This window comes from Sebastes umbrosus, chromosome 6 (assembly GCF_015220745.1).
Source record: "Sebastes umbrosus isolate fSebUmb1 chromosome 6, fSebUmb1.pri, whole genome shotgun sequence".
In the NCBI taxonomy this organism is placed as follows: Eukaryota; Metazoa; Chordata; class Actinopteri; order Perciformes; family Sebastidae; genus Sebastes; species Sebastes umbrosus.
In genome coordinates, this window is record NC_051274.1 from 34706959 (window position 1) to 34723245 (window position 16287).

The window sequence follows — 16287 nt, forward strand, 5'->3', positions numbered from 1 at the left end:
GTAAACAGTCTGGTCTAGTTTGGTGCTAGTAGAGCTAGATTTATGACTCGGCTCACGACTAATAGTAGTACAACGATTCTGTTATTACCTCCTTCCTAGACCGAAGGAGGATTACTCCAAAAGTCTGTGATGGATTTTTTGGAGGGGTGGGGTGTGGCACAATGAACAATCCATTAGATTTTGGTGGAGATCAGGATCATGATCCGGATTCAGGACTATTTTTAAGGATTCCAATCAACCAGAACATTAAGACCACAAGGTATAAGACATGCTCAGTGGAGCTGATAACGCGTTGATGACGCATGACCCCGCCTTCTTCCTTCAGAGAGAGAGCGGGTGGAGGGAGGGGCGACGACTGTAGATTCAGCGTTTTTTCTCATTAAACTTGGTGAAAATACAGTTACGTTCTTTTTTGGAAAGAGTAACGACGACGGTTTAGGTGAGTTTTATTTAGTTTCTGTCCAGTTTGAATGAAGTGTTTTACGCTGCTCCGCTACGTACAGCTGATCTGAACATGAACAAAAATACACGTGGATGAAGCAAGCTGCACGGAGAAGGGGGGGGGTCTAGTTGATATTTTGATTTAATGGGGTGTTTGAAAGGGACACGCTGCTGCACGACTCATCTGCATATGCAGAATTCTGAAAAATGGGCAAGTGTTTGTGAACTTTAAATTAAAACAGTGTGTATTATGAATATTTCTCATGTAAATACCTGAAGCACACACACACACACACACACACACACACAGTTTCAGGTCGCTGTGGTGTCAGCTGGTGGCCAACTTAATGGAAATACCATTAAAAATGCACAGAAGCATTAACATGTTAACATGTGACATTTCTCTCAGATTTTTTAGGGTGTTTTTGTGGACGCTGGTTTATTTGTATGCTCTTTGCATCATGTTTGATTTATGCACATTCATTATCTTGGTGCATATCTGCATTATGTTTTTATACATGAGGCTGCATCTCATTTCTGCGTAAACATACATACGTGTCTATTGTATGTTTATATGTTCTCTTAAAGTCTCTCATCTCATATGCAGCTGTGTGTGTTGGTGAGAGCTGCTCTCCACTGAGCGGGGCACAGGAGCTGCTTAATTATTAACACCCCCCCACCCCTCCAAGACTCCAACTCAAATAAGACGCAATTAATATTACAAACACACTACACTGCTATACACACACACACACACACACACACACACACATACACACACACACACACAGAGGGAGTGAGGCCTAACAATTAGTTCTGCTGACAGGCGTGAGCTCCAGCTGTGATTGAGCTCAACCTGTTGACATATTTATATTGTCTGTATTGTGTGTTTACGTGCACACACCTCTCTGCTCTTATGTCCTGGCATGTTTGTGCAGCGTGCACGTGTGCAGTATAGTTGTGTATCTTGTGTGTGTTGCTCTGGTATAAGTGCAATTAGCCGGTTGACTCGGAGCAGAGTGCAGCAGCCTCCCGCCCGGCTGTAATGAGGTCTGGAGCTGTGAGACGCTGAAGCCTCGACAGCCTTTTTCACACTAAACTCCAGAAGCTCTCAGAGCAGCACGGACGCTGCTGCCTCTTCCTGCATGTCAGACGCTTGCTGGTGGAAAGAAAAAAAGAGTACACCACATTAAATCAGCCATGTAGAGTAACTCCATCCATTTCTGTTGTATTTTGTTGTAAATGGCCTGATGCCAGTTTTCTCAACCACTTTACTGTCTCTCAGCCTGAACACTGATCCCAGCTGAGAGCAACAAGTTCAGGCCACTTATCTGTGGATTCTGGGAAAAGTAGAGATCCATCCATTATCTTTCCGGGTCGCAGGGTATCCAGACGTCTCCTCTCCCCAGCAACGATTTCCAGCTCTTCCTGGGGGACCCCGATGCGTTCTTAGGCCAGACCAGACCAGACATACACCGATCAGCCAAAACAGCCCTGACCCGTGGAGGCATGGACTCCACTAGACCTCTGAAGGTCTGCTGTGGTATCTGGCACCGAGCCGTCAGTAGCAGATCCTTTAAGTCCTGTATAAGTTGTGAGGTGGGGCCTCCGTGGATCGGACTTGTTTGTCCAGAACATCCCACAGATGCTCCATTGGATTGAGATCTGGAGAATCTGAAGGCCGAGTCAACACCTCCAACTCGTTGCCATCCACATAATGTAAAAGATGATTCATCACCTTCTTCCATCGCTCCGTGGTCCAGTTCTGATGCCAATTGTAGGCGCTTTTTGTCGGTGGACACGGGTCAGCACGGTCAACCCTGACCGGTCCTCTTACGCAACAACCTGCTCCTCACTGTGTGCTCTGACACCTTTCTATCAGAACCAGCATTAACTGTTTCATCAGTTTGAGCTCCAGTAGCTCTTCTATTGGATCAGACAACACGGGCCAGCCTTCGCTCCCCACGTGCATCAATGAGCCTCGGGTCTGACCCTGTCGCCGGTTCGCCGGTTCTCCTTCCTTGGACCACTTTTGATAGGTCCTGACCACTGCAGACCAGGAACATCCCACAAGAGCTGCAGTTCTGGTGATGCTCTGACCCCGTCGTCTAGACAGCACTATCTGGCCCTCGTCAAAGTCGCTCACATCCTTACGTTTGCCCATTTATTCTGCTTCCAACACAAAGTTCAAAGTTCAGAATGTTCACTTGCTGTCTAATATATCCCCCCCACTGCCAGGTGCCATGGTAACCAGATAATCCATGTTATTCACTTCACCTCTCAGTGGTCTTAATGTAATGGCCGATTGGTGTATAACCTCTCCAGCGTGTTCTGGGTCGAACACGGTGAGCTTCCTCCGGGTCTGAGAAGTGAAGCCGATGCAGAAGAGCGTTAAACCTGCATCCTTGGCTGCCTGATGTTTGAGTTCATTGGGTGCAAAAGAAAACACATAAATTCAGACTGTGATGGCATGTTGGCGTGCATCAGAAATGGAAATAGAAATGGATGTATATATATCTGCACCGCGAGGTGCTCAAATAATCACTGATTGTGTGGATTTAACGTTGAAGTCCAGCTGAGCTCAACGATGTCTCTCTCCTCGTTCCTTGTTCTTCTTTTCAGTGTCAGAATGTCAAGAACATCTTTCACTCTCCACCCCTTTCCTCCCACCGTCTCCCCCTCCCAGTTCAACAAACCCTGTAAGGTTCAAGGAGTGTGTGTGTGTGTGTGTGTGTGTGTGTGTGTGTGTGTGTGTGTGTGTGTGTGTGTGTGTGTGTGTGTGTGTGTGCGTGTGTGTGTGTGGTCGGGGGTGTTTTTAAGACCTTGGGAGTGTCGGTGTGCCGTTCTCTTATTGTTTTATGGTACGGAGGGTTGAGGATGGCCAAAGGTTGGCTCAATAAAATGTGTCCCAATCTGAAATTTGTACCCGTTGTTATCAGCTGCCCCCCGGCCTCAGGAACATAAAGCACACACACACACACACACACACACACATGTGCAGTGCCTTTTTAAGTAACCTAAAGAGACAGATAACACACCTGAGGGAGCAGCAGGACGGCTGTAGTGGAACCAACCTGACTCAGAGCTGATAACATGAGGAGCAGAGAGACACAAAGAACCGCTGGACTTCCATCAGGAGGCAATTAACTGATTCACAATAAACAGAAGGAACTCAGAGCTTCTGCTGCTTTCATACGGGATGGACGATAGAGATGGAAAATAGTCTTAGTGTTCACACCGTTGAACAAATCAAGGTGGTTGTACGATCACATCGTCACATAAGGGCTAAGAATACTGTGCATTGACATTATATTTGGGTTTAATTACGTCCAGACTCTGATTGACGTTGGGGTCAATCAAAGTTACATATTTGACCTTTTTAAGTGAAAAAAATGAATGTTGTATGCACGGTCTGAAATGAACTATATTTCACTTTCAAGTACTTTTGTTTGTCTGCCACTTTTGAAATCTCTGCGCTAAATGAAGGACTAACATTTAAGATCTGATGTCATTCAATGTTCGATATATTTTACATAAAAAACATTATATGCATCATAAATTACAGTGTTCGAATTACACCGTGGAGGGAGGGTAGTGTACACTGTACTGTACTTTGTTATTGTCATCTATAGTGGTTGTTTGCATAAAAACACACAATTCAAATGATTATGATTATCTAAATATTTGCTTTGATTAAAAAAAAAATCAAGGTCATAATTCTCTCTCTAATATCTACATATATATATATATATACGTATATATACGTATATATATATACATATATATATATATATGTATATATATATATATATAAACAACTGGATTTATTCAAGTTTCTCTCCAAAAACGGAATTTTACGAGATTACATTTGAACACATCATGATAACGTTGTAATTTACCTTCACCTAATGGCCATTTTGCTGAGCAGAGTTTGAACGCCTCATAATAATAACTCAATGGCACCTCCGTTAACGTTAGTAGCTCCGCTATTTAACCAGTCAGGACTGTGCTGCTAATGGCTGCTAACAGCTAACGTTACTAACTCTCCTGTTGATTTCAACACAGGTTTGTTGTTCACAGTGAAGCATTATCAGGGAGAGAATAGGGTGCGTCCCCTCAGGTTTAGTAGCGCCATGCTGTTGAGAGCTTTTTTTCTCTCCGCCGTGTTTCCGGTCAAACAAACTGAAACGTGACACAGCATGCGTAACTGTGGGAAAGCATCAATAAGAGGAATCGATAGTCACGGAGGCATGAGATGCCAAGAAAGCGGACAACTAGGGTTCTCTAGTCCCATCTCTAACGTTTTCCCTGCCTGCCAATGTGGCGGATGGCCCGATGATTTCAAATTTTAGACCCTAGTTGTATGTAAAGACAGAGGTCCGAGGACGACTAGTGTGCTTTCACTGTTACTGAGCGCCACGATGCATCACACAGCACAGACAGGATATACAGGAGATGTGTCTGCGACAGCGTGGAGGTTAGAGAAACCTTTAAGAGACACTGATGATGGAGAGAAAGCAGTGAACCTAAAGAACAAGAGGCCAAACAGAGGGAACGAGAGGAGACGGGGTGGAGGGTTAAGAGTGGAGGCTCGGCCCCGGAGGTGGAGCAGATGAGACAGATGTTACAGCTCTGACCCTCCGATCCAAACCACCCAGATGTTTAAGCATCAACTCACTGTGGCCCGCTGAACATCAGCATCTTTCCCTCCCTGTTCCCTTCTTTCTTTTCTCTTCCTCTCCTCCTCCTCCATCCGTCGCTCCCTCATGTCCTCCATCCTGAGCTGGAAGGGTTAAACACACACACACAACCTAAACCCTGATAATAACCATCATCATCTTCATCTTCGGTACTCTTCATCCTCCCCCTTTCCACACACACAGATCTAAGGATGGATTCATGCGCTTCATCCTTTACACATGTTGACGTACAACACACACACACACACACACACACACACACACACACGCAGATTTATGAAGGATTACCATCCATACAAGCTGCAGTTTGGATGCTGTAGCTTCCCCTCATCACACACACACTAACCTCCTACACAGTCGTCATCTGTTGGTTGTAGCAGCATCAGTAGATAAATCCCCTCTTCATAATATTAGCTGTATATATATCCAGACTCAAACATGAGTGTACTGTACTGTGATTTTCAATGAAAACCTTTTAAAGGGACAGTTCGGATGTTTCTCAGTGTGGTTGTATGATGTTCTTCTCCATAGTCATAGACAGGAGAATCAGCACGGGAGTAAAGCAATGCACTGCTGTGGACGGGGACAGCAGCAAAACACATTTTAGACACCTAAAAACATCAATATCAGTTTAAGTTTACGCTATATTTACAATATATTCACCGCTTTACCTCGCCGTCAGATGGAGAACTGAAGCCGTTATCTTTACTCTCTTCAAAGCCACCAGACTCCATTCACAAAAACAGTAATTTTACCTCTCAGAACACAGGAGTTGCTGGTCTACCGCTGCCTCCATCAGTTAGTTAGTTAAATAAATACACTAAAACTGATATTGATTTTTCACATTGCTCGGCTCCTGTGCTGGTATACTCCCGCCCGCTTCCACAAACTGGGGATGTGACCACCGCCATCTACTGTACTGTAGAAACACGGATAAAATCAAATCCAAAGTAACCCTTTAATGTTGAGATTCATGTCCAGCAGAACGTTCATACTTCCCCAAAAGCTAACTTTTCAAATTTGAAAAAAGGGGATGAAAATCAATTTCTCTGTACGGAAAAGGTCAGTTTTGACCTTTTGCGGTAAAGCCGGGCCTCGGGGTTATGAATCACTCTCCACAGAATGTCAGCTGTCAATCACTGTGAGGGGAAATCAGTGGACCTTGGAGGATAAGAGGCAATCAGCCTCACCTCAGTGATGCTGCAGTTATTCAGACATCATCATGTCTGTGTCCGTTCATCTGTAAGTACAGTAGGTGGAAATCTGCTTCTGAGATTTCTGCCATTAGATGCACTTTTTTTTTTATATATACTTTATTTTTTCCCCTTTTTTTCGAGGTTGTTTTCATATATGCAATTTACTAATTTTAAATAGTTTATAAACCAATTTTTAAGGAATTAAGCCTAGAAACAAACACAATAAGTACACAAAATTGAAATAAAATAAATAAAATAATTATTAATGATAATAATAATACAAAGACAAAACAATTATAATAATAAATTAAATAAATAAATAAGTTAATAAAAAAGGGGCTAACCACAACTGACTCCAAATGGACAACGTTAATGTAAACTTGAGTGAAGACTGATGCCTGCGGGTGGAACAGCGAGCTGAGTTGATGCCAGAGTTTGACACAGTTTGCACCGAAATTTTAAATCTTTAGCAAAAAAAGTTTATTGTATGTACCATTGGTGCTAAAATCGTTATTCAAATTTTCAAAATGTATCAAGGAGAAATTAAAAACATTTCAATGTGAAATGTGAGTATTTGCTGCTTTATATCACGTTAATTTGAATATCTTAAACTGTTGGTCGGACACAAAAAATAATTTGAAGATGGACACTTAAGAGATAATCAACCAACCAATCAATCAATTATAAAAACAATTTTTTTTTTTTTTTTAATCCGTATTTAGGATAAAATATTAGACAATGGACAGTCTGAGGAAACACATACAAGTAGAGAAATAACTTAATATTTTCAAAATAATTTATAATGAAAGCAAAATTTAATTATTATTTTCTTTAATTTTTATTTCTTTCACAATAAAATATATAAAGTTTGTAGAAGTGCTATAAGTATGAACAACATCATGTACATTTAAAACATTTTCCTTTAATTTTCTTTTGTTATTATTTTCATTATATTTAATTTTCTCTACTATCATCATTATTTTTTCACAATAAAATATATAAAGTTTGTAGTAGTGCTATAAATCTGAACGACGTTAACTCCTGCAATAAAGTATTTAAAAATATAATCATTTAGGCAGTCGACAGGAAACTTTGATGATTAATTCATCGTTCAAATCCGCTGCTTTGTGTAGTATAATGTGTATATTATATAAATTGAATATTTTTGACTTTAAAGACCTCGAGTTTGGGAAACTTATGCTGGCATTTCAAAATATTTTTGACATTTTACTAAAATGTGAAAATAAATGTGAAAATATTTCTCTCTGGGGGAGAACTAGTTAAACTCCAGCAGACTACAAACTAAAACCATCCAGTTTAAATGAATATATTAAAAATAAAATTCTGTTAAAGCTTTATTCTTCCTCCGACTTCAGCGTCTGAATGTTTACATTCATAAACAGATGATTCTTTTTTAATGAGCCTCGGCCCTGATTAAATCAGAGCTGTGGGCATTTCACTTTCTCTTATTAGTATATTTGTTTATTTCCTCCCTGCCTACAACTTCCTTCCTTCCTTCCTTCCTTCCTTCCTTCCTCCTTCTTGTTTCCTCTGTCCTAACTCTGGTTTATTGTCACTGATGAATGAAGAAAAGTTTCTCCCTTTAACAGACTAATCTTTCTCCTCCTCTCTCTCTCAGATAACTCTCCATCCTGTTCCTCCTTTCTCTCCTTTCTCTCCTTTCTCTCCTTTCTCACCTTTCTCACCCTTTCAGACTTTATCAGATTTGTTCCTCTATATCTCTATAAAGAGGAGAGAGAGAGAGAGAGAGAGAGAGAGAGAGATAGAGAGAGAGAGAGAATAGAGGAGTGATGTGTCAAGGGCAGTTTGTCGTGTTGCTCCGAGCTGCAGCGTCACTTTCTGAATACAAGACAAGAAAACACACATTTCATTATGTTCTCCCTCTAGTGCCTCTGTGTGTGTGTGTGTGCGTGTGTGCGTGTGTGTGTGTGTGTGTGTGTGTGTGTGTGTGTGTGTGTGTGTGTGTGTGTGTGTGTGTGTGTGTGTGTGCGTGTGTGCGTGCGTGTGTGTGTGTGTGTGTGTTCAGAGCCAGATCTATATAATATAATATAATACTTCTCTGGAAGAAGGAAGTGCAGTACTTAGGTCCTCCATCTCCTCTCTCTATTCTCTCTATTCTCTCTCAGACGGAGAGCAGAGCTGCTTTCAGTTCATTGAAAGGTGATTGTTTTGTCCTTTGGAAGCTGTCAAATGTAGAAACCTTTTCTGAACCAAACACAGAAAGAAGGCAGTTCATGTACATGATGTTGTTGATACTTATAGCACTAATGCAAACTTTAAATGTGAAAAAGTAATGATAATAGTAGAGAAAATAAAATATAAAGAAAATAATAACAAAAACGTTAATGGAAAATTGTAAATTTACATGTTTAGATATTTTATTGTGAAAAATAATGTAAATAGTAGAGAAAATTAAAATTAAAGAAAATAATAATAAATCAAATATGATATTGCACATATACATATTAAGGGCTTAATCCTTCAATATTGTTTAATTGTGATCGTCACATTTAATCTATTTTTTCCCTTAATGATTAGTCAACTAATTGCTTAATTATTCTTTGTAACTGTACAAACAACTTCTGTCATTAAGTTCTTCAAAGTCAATTAGCCACCCTTTTCCAGAGCTTTCACCAGCATCTCATGGCCTTCCTCAGCAGATGGAGTGTGCTCCATTGCCATTAATAGTTTCGCTCCTTTAACTTGTATTTCCCAAAGTAGCTAAACATGTACTGTAGGTGCTAGTGCTGCCAGTCCATTCAAATACTTAATCGCAAATTAATCGCGTGATTGTCCGTAGTTAATCACCATTAATCACATATTAGTCACACATTTTTTATCCGTTCAAAATGTACCTTAAAGGGAGATTAGTTAAGTATTTAATACTCTTATCAACATGGGAGTGGGTAAATATGCATGTCTGTAAAGGGGAGACTCGTGGGTACCCATAGAACCCATTTACATTCACACATCTGGAGGTCAGTATTAATTTGGGGATTAAGCTACTGCTCAATAATCTACGCTATATTAAATCTGACGTTAGATAGAGCAGACAGTCGTAACCAGGAAAAACAGCAAGGGTCCTGTTCTGATCGTCAGGTGAAAACAAAGCAACACTAGAATGGTTGCTGTTTAACCTTGACCTGCACACACACACACACACACACACACACACACACACACACACACACGCACACACGCACACACGCACACACACACACACACACACACACACACACAGGAGGAGGAGGGTGGGCACTGTGTTTTATGAACGGCGGTCCTTGGCCTTGTCTGTTGAAGGCAGATATAAGGACGTACCAGCACCCCTTAACCTTGGCCCTGTGTGTGTGTGTGTGTGTGTGTGTGTTCTATGATTGCAGCCCTCCTGTCAGAACAATATAGAAGAGCAATAAACATGAAACACACGTCTAGTTGTAGTTGACAAGAAATATGACTTCATATTTGCTTTGTAGTTTTAAATTAAACGGCAAAATGTTTCACAAACGGATTCATGAAATAGAGTATTAATAATAATTAGGGCTGCCAATCAATTAAAATATTTAATCAAGTTTAATCACAAATTAATCTCACATTTTCTATCAGTTCAAAATGAACCTTAAAGGGAGATTTGTCAACAGGGTCTGAAATTAGCACCCGCCAAATGCGGGTCCATTGTTGACGGTGGCGGGTGAAATCATCAGGACAGCGGCCACTTTGGCAGGCAGGGAATACGCTGCTGGAATAGAGAACCGTAGCTGTCCGCTTTCTTGACTATCGATTCCTCTTATTGATGCTCCAACAGTTACGCTGCACGATGACGCATACGCACGCCGTGTCATGATTCAGTTTGTTTGAGACCGGAGCCACGGGGGAGAGAAAAAAAAAGTTGCTCAACAGCATGCCGCTACTAAACCTGAAGGACGCACCCTATTTCTACCTGATAAATCTGTGTTGAAATCAACAGGAGGAGAGTTAGTAACGTTTGCTGTTAGCAGCCGGTCTGCAGCACAGTCCTGACTGGTTAAATAACGGAGCTACGAACGTTAACAGAGGTGCCATTGAGTTATTATTATGAGGCGTTCAAAGTCTGCTCAGCAAAATGACGATTGGATGAAGGTAAATTCTAACGTTATCATGATGTGTTCAAATGTTAGTGTACAGTAACCTCCAACCCCCAGAAGCTACGGTGTAATTCGAACACTGTAATTCACAGTGTATATATTGTTTTTAATGTAAAATATATCGAACATTGAAAGACATAAGATCTTAAATGTTATTCCTTCTTTTAGCGCAGAGATTTCAAAGGTGGCAGATAAAAGTAAATACTTGTCTGCCACAGTGACAGGAAGTGAAAAAAGTTAATTTCAGACCGTGGATGTATTTAATACTCTTATCAACATGGGAGCGGTTGACTTCAAGATTATAAACCTGCAAAACAATCATTTAAAGTCGTCATGTTGGACTTCAGGAAAGTGTGATGGACATTTTTCTGATGTTTTTTAGACGATTAATAAAGAGAATAAAGTCAGATTAACTGGTAATAAAAATAATCATTAGTTTCCTGTTCTTCCCGATGAGATAAAGACGAGAGGTTTTAACCTGTAACTTTATTAAGCTCCACAATTTTCTACCTTTGATTTTTCCTGTTTACTGACACACAGATCGACTAAGAGATTAAATCAGAGAGACGATCTATAATCCACAATTTACTCAAATGATCAAATTGTCACTGCAGCTATGATGTGTTATTAGGAGTTATATTGACACCGTTTATGTGTCAGATGATGTACTAATAAAACAAATCAGATACGGTTCAGTCAGCGTCGTCCACCTCCATCACCATGATTATGATTTATTACAGATTTACTTTTTACCAGATCGATACCAGTAGCAACGTGAAGCTTTTAGCTTTATCAGATTTCATGCATGGATCTTTTATTTTAATCGTTATTACACAATAGTCAGGAGCGTTCCCATAACTGTGAATAATCAAATCTTTTTGTTCATGAATTCAAAGATTATCAACACCAAGTATCAGCTCCGGCGTCGGCCTTCACAAACACACATTATCCCGATGTGAATACCTCCACATGGTCACACCGTTCTCACCTAATGGAGCCACTCAGTGGAGACTGAGGGAGACGTTTCCTTGACAACCATGTAGAGGTTATAGAGTACATTGTACAGAATAATATAAGACATTATATACTGTATATTTGCTGCTTGGGGAAGAGAGAGAGAGTCTCCTTATAGACGCAGGATGTTTAACTGTAGAGGTGCCGGATCAACACGGTGGATGGTGACGTAAAGAGACGTTCTCTACCCTCGTATGAACATTTCTAAATAACGAATTTAAACAAACGCAAAGGAAGGTGAATCCAGAAGGACTTCAGGCAAACAAGTCTGAACCAAAGTGTTCAACAGGAGTCAGTCTGCTGCCTTCAGAGGGTTTTAAAGGGACAGTTCACCAACGTTTAAGTGGCGTGACGTCGTTGGATGAAAGGAAGAACTACGGGCTGCTATCAGCTTGGATTTCTAGTCTCCACCTCAGTTTGAATAAAGTGATCGAGTATATTAAAGTAATTAAATCAACTTTCTTTAATGAACAGAACTCCTCAGTTTCGTCAACATAAATGAAGTGATGACATCTTGACGGATTCACCGAGTGAATGCAGAGACATAACAAATGAATTAATTTACTATAATAGAGTTAGAGCTGAAATAGGTTTTTGTTAGATTGCTGCTTATACAAGTGCTGGGCGTGAGCGCGTGCAATAGGACCCGGAAGATGGTGACGAGAGGTTAACATCACGCTGCCGTAAAGTGGTATCGGTGTCGTTGTATCGGAGCCGTTTTACGAGTACGAGTACATGAGCACAGTATCGGACCCGATACCTGATACTGGTATCGGTGCATCCCTAACTTTATAAATTATGATACATGAGCAAATCTAATTTTGACAACCTCAGAGCAGACAAGTCCTGGTGCACCCCGGTGGTCTTTGGCCTGGACCCCAGGTTGGGATCCACTGCACTACGTGCCGCTTCCTTGTTCTCTTCGCTTAGTATTGCAAACTGCATAAATGTCATCCCAAGATATGAGTGCAGAGGATGTTAAAGACGAGGATACATGTTACAGTGTTTTAGCTAACTCCGATATTCAGCCGTATTTATTGGATCCAGAGGATACGGCCAAGGCTGCGGCTGTGTTAGACGTGTAAGAGGATACGGCCGGCGAGGATACGGCCGGCGAGGACCCTCCGGGCATCAGAAGCTCGTGCACAATGCATCCTGGTACATGTAGGCACTGTCAGCACGACAACCACCAGCAGGAGAACTCAGGTTTCAATATCGACTACATTTACCATCAATACTGATTAGACATCCACATAAAAGGTGGTGGATTTTCCCTTTAAAGCAGCAGACTGTGTTAGTTCAGCAGTCTGATTTGGAGACGTGGCGCTGCATTTACATCCACCCACACAGACATATACTCCTCCATCTGCCGTCTAGAACCATATTTTGTGAAACTTTATGACCTCGCTGTAAAACTTGACAGACTATCACAACTCACCTCAGGTCTTTATTAAGCAGCTATAGTCCTCCCTCTTTACGTCTCCATTTCCTCTTTTATAGCCGCGAGACCAACACATGAAATATTCACAACATAATGTTGATGGATTTAAAGCCAGAGACATTTCCCCCCCGCTCCTCTAAAACTCCCCAAATCATGAAAAACACATAATTAAGCATTCATGAAATTCATGTAATACCTTCCTGACACGCTAACAGCTTTTAATGCAGTGTTTTTGATGATGATCATTTCTACCTGCAGAGATGCATCTTTTATTTCTTAAACAACAAACACGACTCTTTTTATTATTCCAGGTGAGATATGGATGTAGAGCTCTGTGGGGGGCCGATATCAGTCAGGATTAAAGGACATTAGGGGATAGAGACTAGGGATGTCCATAATTAACCGTTTAACCGTTAACCGACATTAAGCATTTTCACCGATTAACGCTATCGGTTAAAACGGTTAAAAGAAATGTTAATAATTAACTCAAAAGCTGAGCGGCTCAGAGGAGCGGCTCGTCTCTTTAATGTGACAAGCTGGTCCACCTTAACAGTCCACCTTAAGAGGCAAAGTCAGAGTTACAGGATACAGGAAGTCGGCTCCGGTCTCTCCGGCTCGCTTGAGCGGAGCGGAGGAGTTGTAGTTTAGTAGCATTTATTCACCGACAAATAAACTGTCCACACACTGCTACACCTACGATCACAGCTAGAACACCACCAACAACCTCACACTCACCGCCAACACACACAATGTTACGCAGACTACGTGTGGCGGCGGCGGCGAGCACGAAGCCTCCGGCAATGCTAGAGCTGCTAACGTAGCACAAACACACACACTGTCTGTTGGACACTCGCTGAAGTTGCGCCGGGCAGACACACAGCTGACGGAGGGGAGGCGGGGCCAGATATCGGGCTCAGAGTTGTATAAATGGTGATATGGAATCATATGGTGATAGTATTGGATCGGGAGATGAGGTGAATCAGCTCTAGTGGATGGAGGAACCTGGGGAGGCGATCCAGAGACGGTTGTTGCATCAATAAGTTGGACGTTGAGAGTGTGTGTGTGTGTGCGTGTGTTTCTGTAGCTGGTATTGTGGGAATGATGTGTGTGTGGGAGTGGTGCAGAGAGCGAGGTCCAGGAGGAGAGCAGCTTTATAGTCTGGGTCTCTGTGTGTGTGTGTGTGTGTGTGTGTGTGTTAGTGTGTGTGTGTTAGTGCGTGTGTGTGTGGGAGGTAGGCAGGCAGAGAGGGAGGGGCTCCTAGCATTGTCTTTCACCTCTCAAGGCCACAGACAGACACAGCCGCAAGCTGCAGGATGCACACACACACACACACACACACTAACACACACACACACACACACACACACACACACACACATACACACACATACACACTAACACACACTAACACACTGCAGCAAGTGACTGAAAAGAGATAAGTGAGAGACGGAGAGGAAAGATGGAGTCAATGGGTGGATAGAGAGAGAGAGAGAGAGGATGGACTGAGGGGAAGAGAAGGTGTGAGATGAAGTGACAGAAGGAGGAAATTTGAGGCATCTGCTTTTTGAAAAGGGGAGAAGAAGAAGAAGAAGAAGAAGAAGAATGTCTGCAGAGCCGGAGGAGTGGAGAACAGGAAGTGATCGAGGGAATGTGTGAAGGAATAATACACGATTATCACGGAGAGATCAGATGTTGCACAGAGAATCACGGAGCTGTGAGTGGAAAGGAAAAGGAAGGAAGGAAGGAGGATAAAGAATGATTTATAGATGAAGAAATACGCAGAACAGAGTAACAGAGAGGTGAAGTCCCGCCCCTTCCTGTGAACGCCATGGGACCTTATTTCAGAAAAAATATGAACAGTAGTCAACGGAGAGAGATAAATACTTTTATGATCCTGTTTGAATGTCTCCATGAATCACACAGATGATGTTTGTACATTTAAAAGATCATTTATCAAGTCCAGAAAGTCTCAGTTTGTCGTATCATTTAGTTTAGTGTGAAACCGCTCCGTGAACTACATCTCTCGTCTCACGCAACATACTGTACGTTACCAACATTACGTTACCTACTTAACGTAGCTATGTTCCACATCACCAACACTGTTCATTTAGTAAATGATGGTCCCATTTAGAGTCAGATAGACCATAGAGCAGGGGATGCTTTAGGGCGGGGCTACCTGCTGATTGACAGGTCGTTACCACGGCGTTGTCCGGTCTGGGAGTCAGCGTGTTTTCACTTCATCAAAGTTAATGAGAACCTTTTTGGTGGCCTGACAACATGTTATTCAGCGTTGGGTTGAACTCAGCTCCGCCCTCTGGTGTCGCTGGATGAGCTGGATTCACATTAAATGCTGCTTCCACTTGTCGTGTGTTTTTTGTGGAGGAATCACAGAAGCGAAGGAAACAGAGACGTGTTGTCAGGATGATGAGAGGAAGAAAGTGTGATTGTAGGAGGGAGAACGCAGCAGAGGTGGAGAACAGAAACACAAACAGAATGATGATGAGAGAAGATGAACGGGGGGGGGAAGAGATGTCAAAGGAATACACCCGTCACCGCTGGCTGGTAAACCGTATGATTTACATACTGATGTAAAATAAGTAGTAAAGCAGATTCAACTCTTCTTCTTTATGACACGATGTGCACCGTGGTGGCGTGTATCCTCTGAGAAGTTGATGTACAGAAAGCCTGTACTGTACACACCAAAGACAAACCACATGCCAGGGCGCCGGCGTGGAGTGAGACGAGTAAATCCTGGACTCGTGCCGGATCTGCTGCATCCCGCTGTGTGAAGCTCTGAGACCGTTATTCCTTTAGTGATTCACTGCTTGGTTTTCTGAGGAGTTTTGGATTCAATGTGCGTATCTCTACCTCTAATCTGGTTCGTAGTGCTGAAACAATGAAGTTGACTCATTGATGAGTCAACAAACGGTTAATTCACTGGTTTCTGCTTCTTAAACATCAGGACGGACGGCGTTACTCAGTTTAATATCAGCGGGAATAATAACTATATCTTTGGTTTTTGGACTTTTGATGTAACCTCGAGCTTGTGATGGATCAGCCTCTGTCCCTCTCCCCAAGTTAACCCCACTCTATTTGGGCGTGCCGGTATGCTGATTGCTACGGTGTGGCGAGGGCGGGGGGGAAAGACACCTGAACGGTTGGCGGGCGGCTCATGTGGCGGCCGCAGCTACTGAACATCCGTCAGCCGTTTTCAGAGATGCTGTGACCAACTTTTATTCCATCTTTGAAGTGTTTGCAGAGATAGTACAGTTCACCTTTTCCCCTTTAGATTCAGCCTCCACAAGGCATGTTAGTGCACGGGGTATCTTGTTTACTCGCCGCCGAGACGCCAT

The 16287-nt window shown here is 42.2% G+C and overlaps 1 protein-coding gene and 1 long non-coding RNA gene across 2 annotated transcripts in view; both read left to right on the forward strand.

Moving 5' to 3' along the window:
* The window catches only part of LOC119490036 (nucleolar protein 4-like), a 155000-nt gene that overhangs the window by 96930 nt on the left and 41783 nt on the right, over positions 1 to 16287 (forward strand). The gene's annotated exons all lie outside the window — the stretch shown is intronic.
* The window catches only part of LOC119490091, a 25083-nt gene continuing 8796 nt past the window's right edge, over positions 1 to 16287 (forward strand). Inside the window, exons 1-3 of the long non-coding RNA XR_005207324.1 lie at positions 1 to 564; positions 6111 to 6116; positions 9292 to 9295. This is a non-coding gene — a long non-coding RNA (uncharacterized LOC119490091). The remainder of the gene's footprint in view (positions 565 to 6110; positions 6117 to 9291; positions 9296 to 16287) is intronic.